Source organism: Nilaparvata lugens, chromosome 6 (genome assembly GCF_014356525.2).
Source record: "Nilaparvata lugens isolate BPH chromosome 6, ASM1435652v1, whole genome shotgun sequence".
Taxonomy (NCBI): Eukaryota; Metazoa; Arthropoda; class Insecta; order Hemiptera; family Delphacidae; genus Nilaparvata; species Nilaparvata lugens.
The window spans coordinates 4433029-4455528 of NC_052509.1; the positions used below are offsets into that span (position 1 = coordinate 4433029).

Here is a 22500-nt window from a genome sequence, read left to right on the forward strand (position 1 = left end):
ACGGAAAAATGAAGCTCTCTTTTCTCAAGTTGTCTTTCTGCGATGACAATCCAGATGCGGTGGGAGAGAGAGAGGCTATCAGAAAGATGACAATAGAAAAGGAGGGATGGGAATGAAAGAGGTAATTGGAATTAGTATATGATGCGGAATTTGTAGTACAATAAAATAATAGTTGTGTAGGAAAAGTTGGTATGTATCTAGAAGCCTGTGATTAATTACTTTGAAGGTACAGTTCCATCTTGGTATTAATAAATGAATCGTAGACCTATTATAGCTTATTATATTATACAGTATTTATAAATGATGCTGTAAAATAATGATTTTTATCGAAATAAAGTCTCTTCTTCTTCCTTGCCTTTTTCCCATTATTAATCTCCTGTCGAGAGACAACCCCATGATCCCCCTTAATCGAAATAAAGTGGAATATACAAAATCTCATGTCTCTTCAATTAAAGTTCATTATATCCAACCAAAATAATTATTCCAAAGGAAGGAATAGGCTTATACGTGTCCGAGATAGGAAATACCTGATTGACACTAATGAATAATTCATACTAATATTAGACTATTATTCAATAATCATTAATGAACTGATTAGCTTGCAATTTCATATAAAGATTCTGAATTCACTGAGGATGAATAAAGGATTTCTCCATTGCTATTAATAAATTAATTTTAATTGGAAGAAATTTATCGAATTTGTGATTCAATGCCCTCCCAACAATAGAAGTCTAACCAAACGAGAGCTATCTCCAAGTGGATCCCTAGCCTAATATAGGTACATATGACTCATGGATGAAACGTTGCGGGCTCGAGACCAATCAAACTTTCTTTGTTAGAATTTTCAACTCTAATGTAGATTATCCGAGTAATTTTGACAGAATAATGAATAATAATTATATCTATGTTCCCTGGACATAAGGAGATTGCATTTTGCAACAAAAAATCATCCCCATTGCAAAGCACGGGTCTCCTGATAATTTGTAATTAGTATAGCCACAGAATACAGCATATTGTATTGCATATTGAATATATATTGTACTATTCTGTGGTATAGCTTATACCGGAAAATTGCAAAATTAACACACTTTGTGATTGAATTTAAAATAGTTCAAATAGTTGAATTTGCAGTGTTCTTGATTTAAAGGTGCGTACAGATATACGCGCTGCGAACATGAGCAATTCACTTTTAATCAGCTGATGCCAAGATTTTTATATCTGTATCTTACCGATTCTGTAAAAATACAGATATGGTCAGCTGATTAAAAGTGAATTGCTCATGTTCGCGGCGCGTATATCTGTACGCACCTTAAGACTGCACTCAGCCACAAGCAGAGAAAATCAATTTCAACTCTCAAATATAGTCCACAAAATATCTTAATTAAACTTCAATTTGTAATCAGGTTGCATTAACAAACTTTATTTCGTTCCTTGTTAAGAAATTATTTTATCTTATCTCATTTTCCTGGTAACAAAATTCATATCTACCTTGTACCACTCAATTTCCCCAGGATAATAATGAAAGCCTTCGTGGAAAACCATTTTCCTCAATCTCCGTTATACTTGGGGTTTCCCCGACTGATAGATCTCTCCTGAACTGGAAAACCATTTTCCGCGATTTGTTCACTGAGGAAAGAGTGTTTAGGAAAATGAATGAATGAATGCAGAGGAAAAGCGAGTATGGAAGGACAGATGTCAAGGTTTTTCCACTCATCTGAACTCATTGTTTCTATGCAGAAAAGAGAATTAAAATTTTAATTAATATCAAGAAACAGAAGTCTGCCGTGTCTTTTGTTATTTTCTGGGGCTCCTTTGTCTCACAGGGAGATCCCAGAAGTGGTTGATGGAGGGTGAGGAAAGGGAGGAGGATGAGGAGGTGGAGGCGGAAGAGGAGGAGGTGGTGGAGAAGGAGGAGGAAGAAATGGAACTAAACCCTCACTTTTCACTTACAAACATTGACTTAACTTCCAAGCACAGAAACTTCTCTATTGTTCTTTTTTCAGGAATCTTTTGTATCTTTCCTTCATCTTCACAACGTTTTTCTCTTTGCTTGCACACGACTTGCTTAATTTTCGCATTAGTCTCGAGCGTGCTATGATTTAAAATTTATCATTTCTCTTTTGAAGTTGGATCTCCAGTCTGTTTGCATTCCGAGCTAATCTGAGTCACTAATTCCAGTAGGATTTACACGTCAAAAGGGTTGAGTTGATTTTCTCTGACATGTCTACTCAACGCTGTTGTAGAGTCATGGAATAAGTTTGAAATTGGTTGTCATAATAGTGTTATAGATTAATAAGTAGTATCGTCGAGTCCCAACCTCCAATTCAATTAATTTCTATATTAATTGATTTATTCATTCAAATTAATTTTTGAACTTCATATCAATTAATTCATTGGATAGAGCCAAAACTTCCTATACACTTTATAGTATATAGGAGGTCCCGATAGAGCAAACAATACAATAGTCGGAAAAGAAGAAAACAGGCAATTGCCCAAAACTCCTTCTATTTCCTAATTTTGTCTCAAATCGTCCAAATATTATGTAGGCTATGTCCATTTCAACTTCTAAACGACATCATCAATCTGAAACTATAAATCTGATTGAAAGCTGGATGAAACAAATCTTTTGTTTTTAGATAATGCGTTCCTGTAATATGGATAAAATTTACTTGGTGTTGTTAGCGTCAGATATGTTTTCAGGATATATAACGATTATATTGAGTAATCGTTTATATTGATGTAGCAATTATATTCACCAATTATTAGGCTACAATTTCATGAGTTATAGCATTACCCACCTCTAATACAAGGCCCCGGCCTACGATATTGCAACGTCGCAGTGTAGGTGAAAAAGATTTTTAAAAATACCAGCTGATCTTTTCCACCAATCATGTATTAGATTCTAGGCATACACTGCGACGTTGCAATATTGTAGACCGGGGCCTTGTATTAGATGTGGCTATGGTTATAGATATTACTAGCCGTCAGGCTCGCTTCGCTCGCCATATCCGTCTAGCCAGGGGGCTCCACCCCTGGACCCCCGACTGGATCGTCCAAGAATGAGATTAGCAGGCTCGCTTCGCTCGCCTGCATTTTTATCATGTTAGGACAATCCAGTCGGGGTCCAGACTAAACGTCTGGCTAAACGGATATGGCGAGCGAAGCGAGCCTGACGGCTAGTAATATAATATTCCCAGGATTGAAGTAGCAGTGCCCAATCAATTTTTCTGCGATAAATGCATTTAAATCTTCAACTTGGTGCCAACCTAACAAAGTCAACTCAACTTAATGTCAACCTGACAAAATTATTAATTTAGTTGCCAGTTAACAACTGTTTCGAAGAGGTACTCTATCTAGATTATAGTTCTATAGTAACATATGATATGGAATTTTTCAATTATAATTAAGAGATTGGGAGAAGAAGAATATACATGCTAAAAGACGAACTTTAAACCCTTAAAAACAACCCTTAGAGTTAAAATATTGCCAAAAGATTTCTTAGTGCGCCTCTAAAGGGCCAATTGAACATACCTACCAAATTTGAATGTTTTTGGTCCGGTAGATTTTTAGTTATGCGAGTGAGTGAGTGAGTGAGTGAGTGAGTGAGTGAGTGAGTGAGTGAGTGAGTCAGTCAGTCAGTCAGTGAGTGAGTGCCATTTCGCTTTTATATATATAGATTTGAAAATGTTAGCATCAAGGTGCGTACAGATTTACGCGCCGCGAACACGAGCAATTCACTTTTCGAATTTTCATCAGCTGATTATATCTGTATTCGTACAGAAACGATAGGATACAAATATGAAAATCTCAGCATCAGCTGATTTAAGGTAGGCGCACACAGATCGTCATCGGACGGACGGCACGCATCGGACGATTAGATTTGATGCATTGTTTTCAATTGGAGTGCGCATACCTATACGGATGCGGATAGGTATGCGCACTCCAATTGAAAATGCATCAAATGTAATCATCCGATCCGTCCGATGCGTGCCGTCCGTCCGATGACGATCTGTGTGCGCCTACCTTAAACGTGAATTACTCGTGTTCGCGGCGCGTAAATCTGTACGCACCTTGATGCTAACATTGTACGATCTGTACGTTGATCTGTAACATTGTATTGATCTGTACGTTGATATTCGTCTGAAATTTGTTATTCTTGTTTGTTGTTGCATCAACTTAACATGTTTTTGTCATTATATATTTGTTGATTTAATTTGATTCCTGATATAGTTATAAGTCAATGAACAACTCCATGATTAATTTTCAACTCTTTAAACCATAATTAAATCAAGGATTTGTTCCATATTACAATCGGATCAACTGCTGGTTAAAACTCTGAATGGAATTCAACTACGCTTGGGCCCAAAAATTGAACCACAGTTTTATTATACGATATGAATTTCATATTAACGAGCATAAAATATACGTTTTTCATGAGTTTTCTTTCTGTTTTCAGGACTAAGGTGAGTTCAACTCTCCAACTAATACTGCAGTATCTCAAGAAGTCGGTCACCAGTAACTGAAGCCCAGGTGATTGCATTTGACGTTTTTTTTGCTCTCTTAGATTCTGATTTCAGGGGTGGGGTGATTGTAGTAGGTAGAGAGGGGTGGGGGTTGAACTCAGTCATGCTGAAAATTGGAAAATTCAGCCTGGCTTCTGCTGTAGATGATGCTGTGACTCTGTGATTTAGCCTGTGATGCAGTCTATATTCCAAGATTGCAGCCTTATTCTAAGCATGGCCTTTCACCTCCTAGCTTGAGTCTTGAGTCCTATAGTGAATATAGTAGTTGAAGAGCAAGCTTTGAACATTATAGTACTGTGGTACTATAGAGAGGTCCACGTTATAATGGCAGTGTTTGATTAGCAATGGTATTGCTATCCTTGTCTATCATTCAACAAAGGGGATAGCGCTATCTCTTTCTCGCTTTCTCTGGTGCCGGATCGTATTTTAACAATGTAAATTAATAATTAATCAACAAAATATTTCATCTTAATTATGAAAATTCATTACCTATGAAATAATTGAAAAATATGTTTTCTTGCTTAATAAAATATAGGCTAATAGCCGTCAGGCTCGCTTCGCTCGCCATATCCGTCTGGATTGGACCCTCGGCTGGATCGTCCAAGAATGAGATCAGCAGGCGAGCTTCGCTCGCCTGCATTTTTCATTTGAGCATTTTTATCATATATTAGGACGATCCAGTCGGGTTCCTGACTAAACGGATATGGCAAGCGAAGCGAGCTGCGATTGCACTAGGTTTCATCCCTGGAAAAACTGTTCATTCTCGTTTAAGATAATAAATTATATTTTATTAAGCATGAAATAATATTTTTCAATAGTTTAATAATGAATTTTCATAATTAAGATTGTATATTTTGTTAATGAGCTATTAATTCGACATTGTTAAAAGATGATTCAGCAACAGAGCAAAGCGAGAAAGAGATAGCACTATCCGCTTTATTGAATGATAGACAAGGATAGTAATACCATTGCTAATCAAACACTGCCATTATAACGTGGACCTCACTATACCCATTCAAACAAAGCTGACACTTTTAAGTGAATATCTACAGTTCCAACTCTTTATATATTCTATAACTAACACTGCCACTTACTATTCTAATACAGAGTGTTTCAGAGAAACGGGAAATTTTGAAAGTTGAATAATTTCAAGTAAAACAAATCTTTAAACAAAGTTTTCCATACACCAACAATCAACACCAACAACAAAATCACGATTTTAGAAGCTGTAGTACAATCTCTTCATCGAATTCTAATCTCTTGTGTTAGCTCAATTCAAATTGACTCGCCTTTAAATTATAAATTAAAGATTGCTATCACTTCAGCCGAGAGGCCACTACTAAGAACACTATAGTGATATATTATAGTAGCGATACTATCGCTATAGATCATTAGTAGATCATTATAGTAGCTTAGTATAATATCTATAGTAGCATTAGTAGTAGTGATAGAAGTAATAGTGATTATAGTACAGAGTGTTTCAGAGAAACGGGAATTTTTGAAAATTGAATAATTTCAAGATAAACAAATCTTTGAACAAAGTTTTTCATATCATTCAATAGTGAAAATAATGCCATTTTAGGATAAATAATACCGTAACATTTATTTTTTGAAGATGACATCTTGCAGGTATGTTCCTTTTCAACGCAAACAACAATTGCAACAACATTCTTCCGTTGTTGCAGAATTGAAAGCCAAGATTCGAGCGATTTCAAATTCCAGTTGTAATGTTACGTCAAACCATGCATGGACAATGTGATGAAGAGACTACAGGAATGTTTGCGTAGAATAGGAACATATCTGCAAGATGTCATCCTCAAAAAATAAATGTTACAGTATTATTTATTATAAAATCGCATTATTTCTACTATTGAATGATATGAAAAACTTTATTTAACCCTATACAGTCATAAAAGACAATTGGGCCGGCGAAGCCCGCCTCCCAGCCGGAGCGCGAAGCGCGGAGGCTGCTACCTAACACTACACAGTCGTAAAAGACAATAATTATTGTGCGGGCGAAGCCCGCATCCCAGCCGGAGCGCGAAGCGCGGGGTTATTTATTCTAAAATGGCATTATTTTTACTATTGAATGATATGAAAAACTTTATTTAAATATTTGTTTTTCTTGAAATAATTATTTACCTTTCAAAAATTTTCGTTTCTCTGGAACACTATGTACTATAATCACTATTACTTTTATTACTGTAACCGGTGACGGTATTTTTAACCCTACACCACACCTGACATCATTTCTGCAACCGGTGACATATTTGTCTCTATTGAGTTAACCTTCCAAAATATGAAATATATAAGAATACATGTGGTTCGATAGTCATTCTTGCAGACTATACCACCGCTGGCCACCATTCTAAACGGAGGGGGGTTGTTTCTTCTTTTCTATAATATTTGCTAAAATTATGCCAAAGTTTACTGCTATTAAATCATCTACCGGTATTTGAATCCTTGATTGGTTGGGAGCTTTTAGTGGATTCGTTCATTCAAATGCACAGATTATCATCATTATCTAATTGTCACCTATTTTAGCAACTAGCAACTACGAGCCAGGAACTTCAATGAAAAATACTAATAAAATTCAACTTCAGGTTTATTGAACTCTAAACGAATCAATAGAAGTCATGTCAAATTTTCCAACAGAGTTACTCAGTAACTGATTCAGAAAAAGAAGGTATATTCAATTAATTTAATCTATACATTTTGGGAACCTGCTAACTTGCTGCATTCAAATTCGGGCCTCGGTCATTCTATGAAATTGAATTTTGAGCTTAATAAGAAAAACAACAAAAGTTCGGCACTCACCATTTTAACAATATTCAAACTTGGACTCTTCAGAAACACTCACATACGCTTTAATAAAACTCACTATACTTGAACTCACACGCACAAATAATTTCCTGATTCTACTCCTACTAACTCTATAAAATTTGGTTTCCTACTGAACTAGATAGAGATTACTGAAAACTTAACAATTTGTCCCTCTGAATGGGAAATGGGCCCATTCAGAGGACCGAGGCTCGCACACCGTTACATGTTTTCCCAGTTACGTCTCAATTCGAACTGTGGCCTTTTCACTGAAAATTATTCCCCCTCCACGAGCGTTGAGCATAACTTCCAGTGGAAAAGCCAAAGCTGCAAAAAGGTCAATGCTCGTACAATTCTCAAATACATTGGCTTTTTCGACATGAAAATGAAACTGCATTTGAAAAATGCACGAAAATTGCTTTAATTTTGACAACTAAGCAACAAGTTAGCAAATTCAACAAGACAGAGACAATTCTCACACTAAAAACGCAGGGTTCAACAAACAGTAAAATCAAAGCTCATTTCAGTTCAAAAACCTGAAAAATAATATAAGATACACACAAACAACTACAATAATACCCACTCAATATCACACTATTACATTACTACTACTAATTCTACTATAGATATTATACTAAGCTACTATAATGATCTACTACTATAGCGATACTATAGTGATACTATAGCTACTATAATATATCACTATAGTGTTCTTAGTAGTGGCCTCTCGGCTGAAGTGATAGCAATCCTTAATTTATAATTTAAAGGCGAGTCAATTTGAATGAAGCCAACACAATAGATTAGAATTCGATGAAGAGATTGCAATACAGCTTTTAAAATCGTGATTTAGTTGATGGTGTTCTCTCGATAGTTGGAGGCTTGCTAATTATGTCGATCCTGGTAATAGTATTTTTGATTGTTATAGTGGTATAGCTTTATTATCGTATCGTGTTGTTACGGCATCTATTCATCACGCTTTCTCACCAATTTTGTACTAATTTGGTGATCAATTCATAAATAATTATTACATGTTAGGAAATATAGAACTAGCGTTGTATTGATAGGCATCTTTTCTCTTTCAATCTGGAAAATTATCAATTATGATTATGAATCAGCTAATATAAAACAAGGAGAAGCTATTTATTACAAGATTCTTCTTGTGAAATGACTTGAAGTATTAATTTAGGATTGAAATGAACTGATCGTTAGTCCTAGTACTAGTAACAGTTTTATTCAATTAAAAAAGGAATATTTGGACAATAATGTTTCAATTTTATTCAAAGAATTCATTTTTACTGTTAGCTAGGATAACTGTTGGTTGGATAAAACATTTAATCTTGTATCAAATCAAGTTCTATTCCGTGTTCATCATGTTCATTTGAAATTTTATCATTCTACATCGAATTACTTACTGGTTCATTTGTAAAAATGTAATACTACATAAATAATGTTTATATTTTGTTAATATAATATATTGACATATCAATATACATATTATAATAACCGATTTCTACTTATACAAGCAGAAAATAAACACATATTCCATCCAAAACTTTTCATTGAATCCTTTATAGATTCCAAATGAGTGAAAATTCATTACTTGATCTTTGACAACCGTTAAGAGGCATGTCTAGGAAGGCTGTTCAAAAAGTGTAGTACTAGGTAAATTTAACTGATGAGATGGGGAACGGAGTCAAAAAGCATGCTGGCTCAAAAACATCGGTCTTCATAGCTCTACTCTCTCTCAATCGATGCGCTCTCTCACACATCAGTCTTCTCTTTCTAGAGAAAGAAGTTCATTACTTCAGTAGCACCACTATCACAATTGACACGCGCACTCACTCTCACATCAGTCTTCTATTCCTAGAAAAGTCCATTATTATTATTATTATTATACACTGCATTGTCTACTCATTCTGCGGCTGCTCTAACATGACTGATCTGCTTTTGAGTAGTTTGGCTATTATAGATGGTATTCTATTGCTTCAACAGTGTCATCAAAGAACACTTCATTTGACTAATTCTTCTAAATCGACATACAAGTTCATTAATATATGAGTGCACTATCTATATAATAAAAGCGGAATGGCACTCACTGACTGACTTACTCACTCACTCGCAGAACTAAAAATCTACCAGACCAAAAACGTTCAAATTTGGTAGGTATGTTCAGTTGGCCCTTTAGAGGCGCACTAAGAAATCTTTTGGCGATATTTAACTCTAAGGGTGGTTTTAAGGGTTTAAAGTTCGTCTTTTAGCATGTATATTCTTCTTATTCTAATATCTTAGAATTATAATTGAAATGTCCATACCATATGTTAATATAGAACTATAATCTAGAGAGATCACAGTTGTTCTGTTCCTCTTCGAAACAGTTGTTCTGGTAATTAAATTAATTTTTTTTTCAGATTGGCATTGAGTTGAGTTGACTTTGTTAGGTTGGCACCAAGTTGAAGATTGAAATGCATTTATCAAGGACCTCCTAAATACCAATTTATCCAGTACCTCCTAAATACCTATTCAGGATATATACCTATATATACCTATATAGGATAAATACCTATTTAGGAGGTCCTGATTTATCGAGGAAAAATTGATTGGGTACTGCTACTTCAATCAGAGCTATTCCTGGGAATATTATATTACTACTAGCCGTCAGGCTTGCTTCGCTCCCCTGGACCCCCGACTGGATTTTCCAAGAATGAGATCAGCAGGCTCGTTTCGCTCGCCTGCATTTTTCATTTGTGCATTTTTATCATATGTTAGGACGATCCAGTCGGGGGTACAGACTAAATGTCTGGCTAAACGGATATGGCGAGCAAAGCGAGCCTGACGACTAGTATTATATAGATACCTACAGTAAGTGCTGAAGGCTGTTAATAAAATGGTTTATGCATAGACAAATAAAAATCATGATTCTTCATTCTTGAGATTTAAATATATTTATTTTGATTCTAGATAGGAATTAATTTTTCCAGTAATAATATTGTTTGGAGTACAGGATCAAATATTTCAATGTATTTATGTATATTATCAGGGAAAATCACAAACAAAAAATGATTCCAATAATATAATGAATCAAATTGGTTTTTATTATCCATGATAACATGAAACAGCTGTTATATAGCTAAGGTGAACGTTATATTTTCGAGCTCAAAATTTAAGTGGTTTTATTCTTTATTTTGTGAATTTAAAGTTTTTTTCATGTTTTTACAAAAGTTTTACTATCAATCTATCAAAATTTAAAATTGTTTGTTTTATTCTAATCTATACTCTCAGATTGTGATTTGGTGTAGAAAATTGAAATGGACATAACCTATGTATAATATTTGCACAATTTGAAACTGAATTAGGAAATTGAAAAAGTTTTGGGCAATAACCTGTTTTTTCTTTCCCGATCATTATATTGTTTGTGGTAATCTAATAAATAAATAAATAATTAACAGGGCACAACAATTCAAATCATACAACAACGCTAAATATTATAACGCTACAATGATTCATAAGCATAGTTTTATTCAGAAGCAAAGTTTTTGTGACTGTATTAGCACGATTCAGAACTGGGCTAATATACGGTAGCAAATATTACGAGAAGTACCTAATTCCTGATTCACCAAAACAAGTGCAGATCACCATGTACAACGGCCTGTAAACAACTGAACAATGGACAGTTGATAACTGTCTATTTTTCTATTTTATAAACAATCGAATTCATTTCTGGTCAATTATGAATTTAATAGAATCTACCGCGCAGGCGCCAGCAGGCGCCTAAACCCAAAAAAAGTTATGATTCATATAAGCATAATTTTATTCAGAAGCAAAGTATTTGTGATTCTGCACGATTCAGAAAACATTCCAAACAAGAAGATCGTCAGTCGTTACAATATTGACCCTATTGGAAACCCCCCCTCACTACAATGACAAGGACGCAGTCTGCGCAATCTTCCCCCCCCCACAACGTTACCACTCCTGGACAATGACAATGTACAGTGTCATACTGTACATTAGTTTTTGCATTTCACCTTTCTTCCAATTGAATACTTGTACCCTATTACCACTTCAAAGAAAGTAAATGTAAATAAAAAAAAGTGAACAGAGAATTGGCTTATCTTGGAAATCTTGCAGTATAGATACTAAAGTATTTTTTATTGCAGAAATTTTCGTTGAAGCATGAACTATCATTCATTCATATTATCCAATAACTTACTTTTTTCGAGAATTTAGGAATGATTGGTTGTTTTCTAATTACAGTATAAGAAAAAAACATGTAAAACTTGATCTCTCCAAAACTAAATTTTTCCCGGGTAGTTTATGTAAAGTTCTTGGGTTGAATTTGAATTGCCATGCATGGCCCAACATGGATAATAAAGAATTCGATGAGAGAAGAATGAACCATGTATCCAAAATAGCTGTACAAATAGAATATAGTACAGATTTTATGTGATATTGAAATGAAATGGGAATAAATAATAATATGGATGTCAAACTACTGTATAAGCATATAGAATAATAGAGCATAATTATATGAATATAGTATATAACATGAAACACAATAGCGCAGACAAGAAGACAGGCAATATTATCTCATTGAACAAAAACAATCAATTGCTTCGACAACCGAAAACCAGTTTTCCGGTTCTCCGGTGTGAGTGCGTGTACTCACAATCATAGAAGTTGGGACTGTGTTAGTGAGTTCGACCACACTTTTTCGAAAGGCTAGTAGGGAATTGAAGCTTTCTCGATTCAAAGTTCTTTGCAGGTACTTCGTTCTAGCGTGTTTCGGACGCTATTTTCCAACCGATAATCATGAAAATAGTACCAAATTGTTCAGAAAGATTTGGACATCTGGCGCCGTACCGCCAAATTTTGATATCACTTATCAATTTTTTCCTATTGAACGTCAAACTTTGCCAAATTTTCTCCAAGTTCATCGAATTTTAAAGTCATTTTATAGTTGCAAAATTGGAATTTGGCGGTACGGCGCCAGATGTCCAAATCTTTCTGAACAATTTGGTACCATTTTCATGATTATCGGTTGGAAATAGCGTCCGAAACACGCTAGAACGAAGTGCCTGTTTCAGCCCTTTTTCGGAATTATAACATTGCTCTTAAAACTTGCCATGTCTACTTGCTGAAAATTTGATAGAATATTCATACACATTTTATGTATTCCACACGACATGCATTCGAATATCTAAGTAAATAATCAAATTCGTTTGTTTACTGACTGTAGTACTTTCGACCGTCTAGCGATCATTTTCAAAAGTGGCGACCATCATCTTTAATATTCTTCCAGAACATGCATGTAAGAAGAAAAAGTCTCTATAGTGAAGTGAGTCTCCGTCTTATTTTTGCAATACATTATTTGGGAATTATAGAGATGTCGAATGGGTGAAAGAAAAAGCGATGGAATGATGGATGAACTTGAAAAACTAATGGAGAACTGAAGTGTTTTGGAGTTTTTTCGACTGATGTGGTTAATTATAGCAACGATCAGTTCATTTCTATCCTAAATTAATACTTTAAGTCATTTCACAAGAAGAACCTTGCAATAAAATAGCCTCTCCTTGTTTCAAATTAGCTGATTCATAATCAAAGCAAATTTACGTTGAAAACTAGCTACGATAGTGGAATGAGTTTCTGTCTTATTTTTGCAATACATTTGAAAATTAGAGGGATGATGAAGAATAAGGTACAAGGAAGGTAAGCTACTAAGGAAGATGGGACGATGAAATAACGGATGAACTTGAAAAACCGATGGAAACCTCGAGTTTGTAGGAGTTTTTTCGACTGATGTGGTTACTTTTGAAAGTGATTGTGGTTTCAAAGACATGAAGAGGTGGTAGAAAAAGGTTCAATTGATGAGGGGTGCCGGATTATTGGGGGTTGACAACAGACACATTCTCAGACAATCTTTCCCGAAGCAATGTGCCGGATTAGGAAGGGTGGTTTCAAGTTCGGACCAGCCGGATCTTTTGCCATTTAACAACGCACCACTCATTTTCCCCTTCAAAACTTTCCACTCATATCAGGGATTCTTGTGTCCCCTTCGATTAAGAAAGGCGCTTCTCCAAGTATTTCGCTGGAAGTTGTAAGGATTTACTGTCACGGGGGTTGAGGGACATTGCTGAAGAGTGTGATTGATTGTAAGATGCTCAATATTGACGCTAAGAATCTTGGCAACTTTTATCTTAAGATTTTATTCTTTGTAATTTTCTCAAGTATCTTCCTTATTCTTCTTCCTAGTACTCTCTTATTTCAATTCTCTATATGTTGGGTTAAGATTCAAATTCTCTCAATAGTTAAATTTTCTAATTTTTTTCAAATATTCGTCTCTGATACTGATAATTTAAATACTCTGATACTGATACCAGCTCTTTCTAACTAAACTCAAACCCCCCATATCATTCCCCTATTCATTCTTGAAATTGAATTCGAATCGTGGAGAATAAGAGAATAATCGATTTCTGAACTTAGTAACTCATAGCCTAAAATACAGGGGAGAAAAGTTTTGATTTAATTCTGATAATAATAAATGTGTATTTCCCAAAAAAAAACTAAAACTACTACATCAATTACAGAAAATATTAGAATGCTTACAATAATTATTACATACAATAGTTAGTTTCAGAAAACTCTTATAATGTGTTTTCTACATATTTAGTTTCTTCTACCTTGAACATTGTAATGTTTTGTGGTTGCCTGAATGAATCAGTAAAGATTCAACAATATTCCCAACTCTGTCATACAACAATTTCGATTCAATTCGATATTGGCAGAGACACTAATTCATTATAACAATTCAAAATACTAGTTCCGATTATAACACTATTATCAAGTGGAGTGGAAGCTTGAAATTGAGCGGCAGGAATTCACAGTTTGGGAGAAGCCCTACGATTGGTCATTAGCTGTTGACCAATGAAGGTTGAGCTCGACTGTCATTGGCCGAAACTAGACACGCCCATACATTCCTAGTATCATTCATTCATTCATGTGTCCTTTACTGTTAGTTCGGTGCCAAGTTATTTACTTATTTGTACTCATATTCTTCATTACTCCTAATATTTCCTATCATTCTATTTCTTATTTGTACTAATTTTCAATTTTTCATCAACTTTTTTCTCATTTTACTTATGAAGACCTTTGTGATATTGAATCGGGGACAGTTTTGGGCTATAACGCATTGTATTTTCATACCTGTATGTGTGTTTGTGAATAAATGAGTGAACAAATAAATAAATTACTCATTTACCGGTTCTCATGACCATATTTGGAATATGGGCGTGTCTAAAATGTTATCAATTGATTCTTAATGTTCTTAATTTCTTAATAGTAAAATTATTGTGTATTACTTGAGAAATACTATTGTCGTGGCCACCTCTAATACAGGTATTAGAGGTGGCTATGCTATTGTCTATATCTAAAGGTGCGTACAGACTTTCGCTCTGCTCCGCAACAGATCGTCACTCGAGCAGATCGATTGATGATCGACAGGGGAGCAAGAGTGGAACGCGAGAAGAGCTAACATCTCCCGTAACGTTCATGATCGGTGCGTGTACAGAGCGGGGGCGGAGCGATGGCGGAACGTGGGCGGACGTGCGCGGAGCGGGTTGGATGCGCGTATATCTTGTACGCAGCTTAAGAAATTCAACCGTTGTAGAACAAGTTATTTTTATCATGATAATATCAATTTTACTTATGACTGATAATCATAAGTATTATAATATTGGAGAACATGAAGCACGTGAATTGTTTAGAATGTTCGTGACAAAATTTCATATCAGAATCAAATAATTATAATAACAATTACCGAACATATAAGTGCAGTGTGACTTCAATAAACAGGTTAATAACTTACAATTATTTCTCACCTCTATACATTATACAGTATTTCCATTTTAAACTGATAATACCTAAAGGTTAACGTTTCTTGAGAGTCAATTAATGGCGGGTTGGGACGCGTGGAGTATCCCGGCGGTTACAACCGGTAATTGAAATATTATATTCAAGAAGTTTAATAACAATTTGCTGGAGTTTAGACCAGTCGAGTGTGAATTATGGTTGGAATAAATCATGGAGCGTTACGAAGGCTTTAAACGAAATATGTTCATTGCGAAATCCTAATAAATCTGCTACCACCTGGATACTCTCGCTTTCTTGCTAATTCTTCAGGCTCCGTTCTCTTCTCACCCTCTCGAAACTCTCTCTCACTCCCTCAGTCAAGGGTTCTCTCTCTTTCTTGTCTCTCAGGTGTTCTCCCCTCCTTCAGCACAGTCTTTTTCTCTCTCCCTCCTTTATACTTATCTATCGCTTTTTTTAATACAAACCTTCTTTTTTCAACCATATCTTTCTTGAGCTTTATGATATTCCTGGATAATTAAAATTCAAACTAGTTTCTTCGATCTTTATCTTCTGTACCTCCACTATTGTTTTTATTTACTCTATTTCTGTTTCTTATTCTCTTCCCCTACCTCTTTCTTCTCATTCCTCTTCTCCCTTTGTCAATTCTCATTTTCCACCTTCTTTTTCATCTTTCATCTCCACCTCATGCCTTTTCTTCCTCTCTAAATCTCATTGGTATTTGTATCTTAGCTTCAATCTCTATTTCCTTATTCTCTCGAGATTAGTATTTATTATTTCTCTCCTCCTCTTCCTTCTTCTAATCTATTACCTTTTTTTCACCTTCCCTTCCATCTTTCATATCCCTCTTCATCTCATCTCAAGCCATTTTCTTCTGCTCTCTATTTTTGCTTCACATTATTTTATATTTTCCGGTCCTTTTCTGTAATTTCATCTTTCCCTTCCTCCTCGTTTGTTACATGTTTGTTTATTTATTGCCAAAAAAAAAAAAAATTATAAAAAAAAATATTATATCACACCTTCCTTCCACATCATTCCTTCTTGTTTATTCCTTCTCATTTCCCTCAAGCCAATTCTATCTAAAAATTTCCCTCGATATCTTCATCAACTCTCTCATCTCCTCCTACTTTGACTTTATTATTTTGTAATTTGTATTATTATGACTTTATCAATTACCTATATTGGTCTACGACAATAAAATCTATTTCTTTATTCACTTCTCATCTTCTTGTCCTTTTCTCTCCAATCTCATTCTGATATATTACATTCATGTTTCCCTATTTCTTTTTTCTTCTTCTTGCTCGCTCCCTTTATGTCCTCCTATATTGTTTATCCTCTTTATCTCCTCTCATTTTATCTGCTTTTCCTATATTTCTCTCTTAAACCTGTTTTCTATTCTCGTCATCTATCTCCTCAATTCATTTTTCTTCTGGTTATCTATATATTCCTCATGTTTCTATATCCCCTATCTTTATCAAGAACTATATCAACCTCTCCTTCAAAATGTAGCCTCTTCCCCTCCCATTCTCTCTCACTCTCTCTCTCTCTCTCTCTCTCTCTCTCTCTCTCTCTCTCTCTGTGTGTGTGTGTGTGAGGCAGTGGGATTGATATTTGAATATTCTTTCCGAAGAATGGACATTGATATGTTCAAAGCTCCGCCAATCTATGTAGATGCATAACAATTTTATCTATAGTTATTCAAAATTCATTTTTTCATACCGTTTAAAGTTCAATAATTATTTTCTTAGTCTATATTATGTAAATTCATTGTAAGCTATATAAGCCAGTATGTATTGTAATCTACATAAATTAAGTAATCAATCAATCAATCTCTCTCTCTCTCTCTTCCTATCTCTCTCTCTCTATAATTCTCACAAATCCATATATCTCTTTGTTAATCTCACATCTACTTTCTTTATCACTCTTTATCTTCCCTCTATCATCCCATGAATTCCAGCAATGAAGTCGAAATCCAGCAAGCATTATTAGCCAATGCATTTCATTAATGTGTCTAATGAATATCTAGCTTAAACGGTTAATTGAATCTGGCTAATTAGAAAGTTAAGCGGTGAACTTAAACCACCCCTTTCAATCCCTCACCCCTCCAACCATCCACATACCCCCAAATAAGTCTCAGGTGCGTTCTTGAGCACTCTAATGAAATTTTCGCAGTCAGGATTACTGAAGAGCGGAGGGAGTTTCCTCCCAGCTTTTCTTGTCGCGAGTTTCCTTTTTGTAACCGCTGTGTCTTATCAAAGGGTAAATGAAGTATTGCGGTGGTGGGGAAATAGGGATGGGGTACTCTGTTTAGTACTCACTAATTTCGTCTATTGTGGACAGATGTGACCCAGTCCAGATTGCTTGTACTGTTTTTAGAATGTAATCTTCAAATTATATTTTTAATATGTGAATATTTCCTATTTTAGTTATAATAATGTGAATTTTATTTTCTATTTAGTTTTGAAGCATCTAAATGTGAAAATCTACTTTGTGAAAATACTTGAGGACTGAAAATTTTGTGAATTGAAGAGCTACAAGACTTAACCTATCTCGGCCTATGTGTTATCATAGAGAAACAATAGCGTAAGTAGATATCCCATGGTATAGGGCGTTTATGTCGCAACTTTTACTGTTATCCCAAGCCGATTACTGTCGATTATTGTTGACTTTTACTGTTTTGACCGGGTAAGAGTGTATGAACGGCACAATATGAGAGACTGCCAGCGTCTAAAGCTTCACGGGAAAGAACTACGTGTGCTATCGGCTTGAGATAACAGTGAAAGTTGCGACATAAACGTCCTATGCCATGGGATATCCACTTATGCTATTGTTTCTCTATGGTGTTATCTAAATTTGAGAGAGGAATAGCACGAGGTTGCCTTATTTTTCCTCTCCCTATCATTTTGATAATGTAATTATTGTATAAATGAATAAAGAATAAAAAAAATGTCATGGGTAGGCCGAATTTGTACTGTATTCCAACATGTTCTTGGTTATTTGTTCATTATTCAGTCCAGGTTCTTTATTCTGGTTTTAGAATTTTATGGGTATTTTGTACTGTATTTCACATAGTATTGGTTATTATATTACATTATTCTAGGTTTTCCATGCTTCTTGTACTGTATTATGCACTGTATTGAACATATCTGGAACTATTATTCATAGTTTTTATTATGAATTGTTGTAACTATCTTTACCACTATTGACATGAACTAAGTAATAACTATATTTTCCATACACCATTCAAAACAATCTGGTAACATTCCCATGTTGATTGATTGAATAGTAGCAATCAGATCATTGAAATACAAATTTTGATTCTCTCTATTGGCGTACAGCTACGATCAGAACAAACAAATCAATACAAATTGAGGGATTCATTCAAAAACAATCAATTAGTTTTTATAGTCTGTAGCAACCACACCCTTCAATCAAATCATTAGGATATTAGAGCTTCATCACCAAGTAGACCTACACTTAGTGGTTCCTCAATATGTACTGTAGTGTGTACTAGTATTCCTGAATACTAGCATTCAGGAAATTATAATTAGGCTTTCTTCTTTATTCCGCACCTTCAATTATTTTCCACCTATCATTGAATTTTCCAGAAACTAATCAGGAGATGATGGTTTCTATCCCTAATAACATGATACGGCCTCGTAAGAAACTGTTTTTCGACCATAATTTATCAATATCATCGAAAAGATGCAGTAATAGTTCAACTAATTATCGGGGTTTCGCTAATAATTGAAGAATTTCAATCAGAGGTTAGCTAATAATCGGGCGTTGCCCCCTATTTGTGTAGTGTGGGCTACGATTAGAGGATAATTAATGCATAAAGTGATTTGAGAAAATGGAGGGGAAAGAGGAAGAAGGAGAAAAGTATGGGGAAGAAACGTGGAATATATTTCTGGTCACGTACGAAATCCATCAATAGTTGGTCCGATCCATTAAAAATATTGAAAGGAAAGAGTCTCGGATTTGGAAGTCTGAAGAGGGTGGACTAGCAACAATGTCCTCCGCTCTTTTCTCCTTCTTCTCCTACTTCTCCTTCCTTCTCTCTCCATAATTTAATAATAATATTATATCAAATAAAATAAAAAAGACTATGAAATTGTCAAAAAACCACAGACTTATTGATACTTAGAAAGACCGGTTTCGGTTATTATACCATTTTCAATCTTTGATAAACTAAAACTAAATACAAGAGCAGCAGAATTTATACACGTAGGTGAGTACTGCTATTGGTCAAGGGCATGAACACCTGCCATTGGCCCAGCTAGATAGTCTCCTCGCACTTGACGGTATAACAGAAACGTCACAAAATGATGGCGGCTTAAGCAAGAGACTCGCCATGATAACAAAATTTACTTCATTTACAAAATAAAAACCAAGAAAACAAGAGAAATATAATAAAACAAATATTTTAATGGAGAAACTATTGACTAATGTATGCTCACAATGTTATGATAAAACTAAATTCATAGTGTTGTATTGGTTGAAATGAATCTGGTCATTTAACTATTCTGGGAATTTTCCTTAATTACTCTTGTTATTTCTAAAGCCTCTAGAATATTCAAAGATTTTGACAAAATTGATATTTGGGATGAAAGTAGAGTGTACAAACTTAAATGTGGTGATTGTTATGCTTGTTATGTGGGTCAAACAGGTAGAAGTTTCAAAAGTGGAATTGAATAAAACATCAAAGTTTGGAATAAATAAAATGAGGAATCTAACTTTGTAGAACATTTTGATAACAAATAATCACAAGTTCACAGTTGAGGAGAATGTTGAGTTTCTGCTTGTTAATAACAAAGGCAGATCTTTGAATATTCTAGAGGCTTCAGAAATAACAAGAGTAAGGAAAATTCCCAGTATAGCTTAAATGACCAGATTCATTTCAACCAATACAACACTACGAATTTAGTTTTTCATAACATTGTAAGCATACATTAGTCAATAGAAACCGGTCTTTCTAAGTATCAATAAAGCTGTGGTTTTTTGAAAATTTCATAGTCTTTTTCATTCAATATGAATAATTACCACAATATCAACTTCTGAACTACTGAGCTAGTGTTCCCGCGCATCTCAAGTCTACTATGCAAAGATCTAAGCGAGCTGGTGACAGGACTATAACGCTGGAGACACACGAGGTCTGCTATCTCTTCATAGTGAATGATTTAATAGAATCAACAGTTGCCAACAGTTTGCAATGGGAATAATAACATTTTCTCGAATTTCGATCTTATTTTAAATTTTAGGTGAAAATGTTACTGAGCATTAATATTGTAGAGATTTTCATGCTCAATCTTTTCCATTTGGAATTTTTCGTTTAAATTTTATATGAAGCCTGATAATTGGAAATCTAAAATCAAACTTTACCTAGATGGGGCGGAGCTCCTGAAATTTCTACAGATATGGGACTTGTGGCAGAAGATGAAGCTTAACAATGACTATTTTAGGTATAAATTTGATCAAAATTGTTGGAGTCATTTTCGAGAAAATCGCGAAAAACCCTGTTTTTGACAACATTTTCGCCATTTTAGCCGCCATTTTGAATTGCATTCGATCGAAATTGTTCGTGTCGGATCCTTATAGGGGAAGGACCTTAAGTTCCAAATTTCAAGTCATTCCGTTCATTGGGAGATGAGATATTGTGTACACAGACGCACATACACTCATATACACACACACACACACACACACACACACACACACACACACACACACATACAGACCAATACCCAAAAACCACTTTTTTGGACTCAGAGGACCTCGAAACGTATAGAAATTTAGAAATTGGGGTACCTTAATTTTTTTCGGAAAGCAATACTTTCCTTACCTATGGTAATAGGGCAAGGAAAGTAAAAATGTTATATCATATTTTGGTCCAATCTTTGCAGTTGTCGTCACATCCTTAGTGATGTTATAGACGTATCTTGATCGAAATTCATGTTATCCATCAACCAGATTCGTCTCATATAAATCCATTTCTCTTAATATCATTCTTTCAACCATAAATATTCAAATCCAACAGAAGCCATCTTTACATTCTCATGAGCTATGTTCGGTAGAATCATAGAACTCTTCTAACCGCACCAGGTAAAATAGTTTGAAATGAGTCACATATTGCAAGACACATAATTGCATTGGATATTTCAAACGGGAAAATTTCTAACAAATAGTTTAGGTTTATTGAATGTACATGAATGTTGAACAACATTCACTTTCGTATAGTACAAGCCTCAAGTTGTGCACTATTCCTGGAGAAAGTAGCCTATGTTAAGCTACTGAATCATAGTTTCTCAACATACTCATTGTCTGGACTAGAAGAATAATAAACAATAGTTCACCTTTTTTCCGATGTGCTTTAATGGAGGCGAAACACGAAGGCGGTTAGTGGGATGGACGTCGGTTGATCAACTTCCGCGGCCTTTAACCACCGATCAGCTGATCGTTGATCAACTTTGATGGCCGTCAACTGGTGGAGTTGACTTCTGGGTGAGGTCTGGTGCCGACAAAGCTGATAATAATTTATGAGAGAAGGTGGCATGTTATTTGTATACCTATATCTATGCCTTTTTCTCTTGTGGTATAGTTACTAGGTAACTATAGTATATATATTCCAGTTTAGTTGCATTCTTACTCTCCTTTCAAGAATTTTAGATTCATTGTACAGTATGATCGTGTGCTCCATTAGTATAGTTACTGTGTATCTATATATCTATGTCCAGCTGGTTATATTCTTGCTTCCGTTCTCAGTATTATGGACTGACTGACTTACTCGCAGAACTAAAAATCTACCGGACCAAAAACGTTCAAATTTGGTGGGTATGTTCAGTTGGCCCTTTAGAGGCGCACTAAGAAATCTTCTGGCGATATTTTAACTCTAAGGGTGATTTTTAAGGGTTTAAAGTTCTTTTAGTATATATATTCTTCTTTTTCCAATAATTTAAAATTTCAATATTGAAATGTTCATACCACTATGTTAATATAAAACTATAATCTAGAGAGAGTACCTCTTCGAAACAGTTGTTCTGGTAACTAAATTAATAATTTTGTCAGGTTGGCATTAAGTTGTGTTGACTTTGTTAGGTTGGCACCAAGTTGAAGATTGAAATGCATTTATCCAGGACCTCCTAAATACCAATTTATCCAATTATCGAAAATTAGCGTTTTCTCAGCTTTTCTGCATTTCCTCACCTTTTTCAATAATTGATGGAAATATATTAAAAAAAAATTCAGTAGGCTGGCTACACAGGTTTAGCTGAGGTGGAAGAATTTTGTTCGCCAAAGA

General features: G+C 34.8%; 1 protein-coding gene across 1 annotated transcript in view; it reads left to right on the forward strand.

Annotated features, from left to right (window-relative positions):
• The window catches only part of LOC111059179 (discoidin domain-containing receptor 2-like), a 566524-nt gene that overhangs the window by 172694 nt on the left and 371330 nt on the right, over positions 1 to 22500 (forward strand). Inside the window, 1 exon segment of the mRNA XM_039429976.1 lies at positions 4457 to 4463. The gene's annotated coding sequence lies outside the window, so the exon portion shown is untranslated.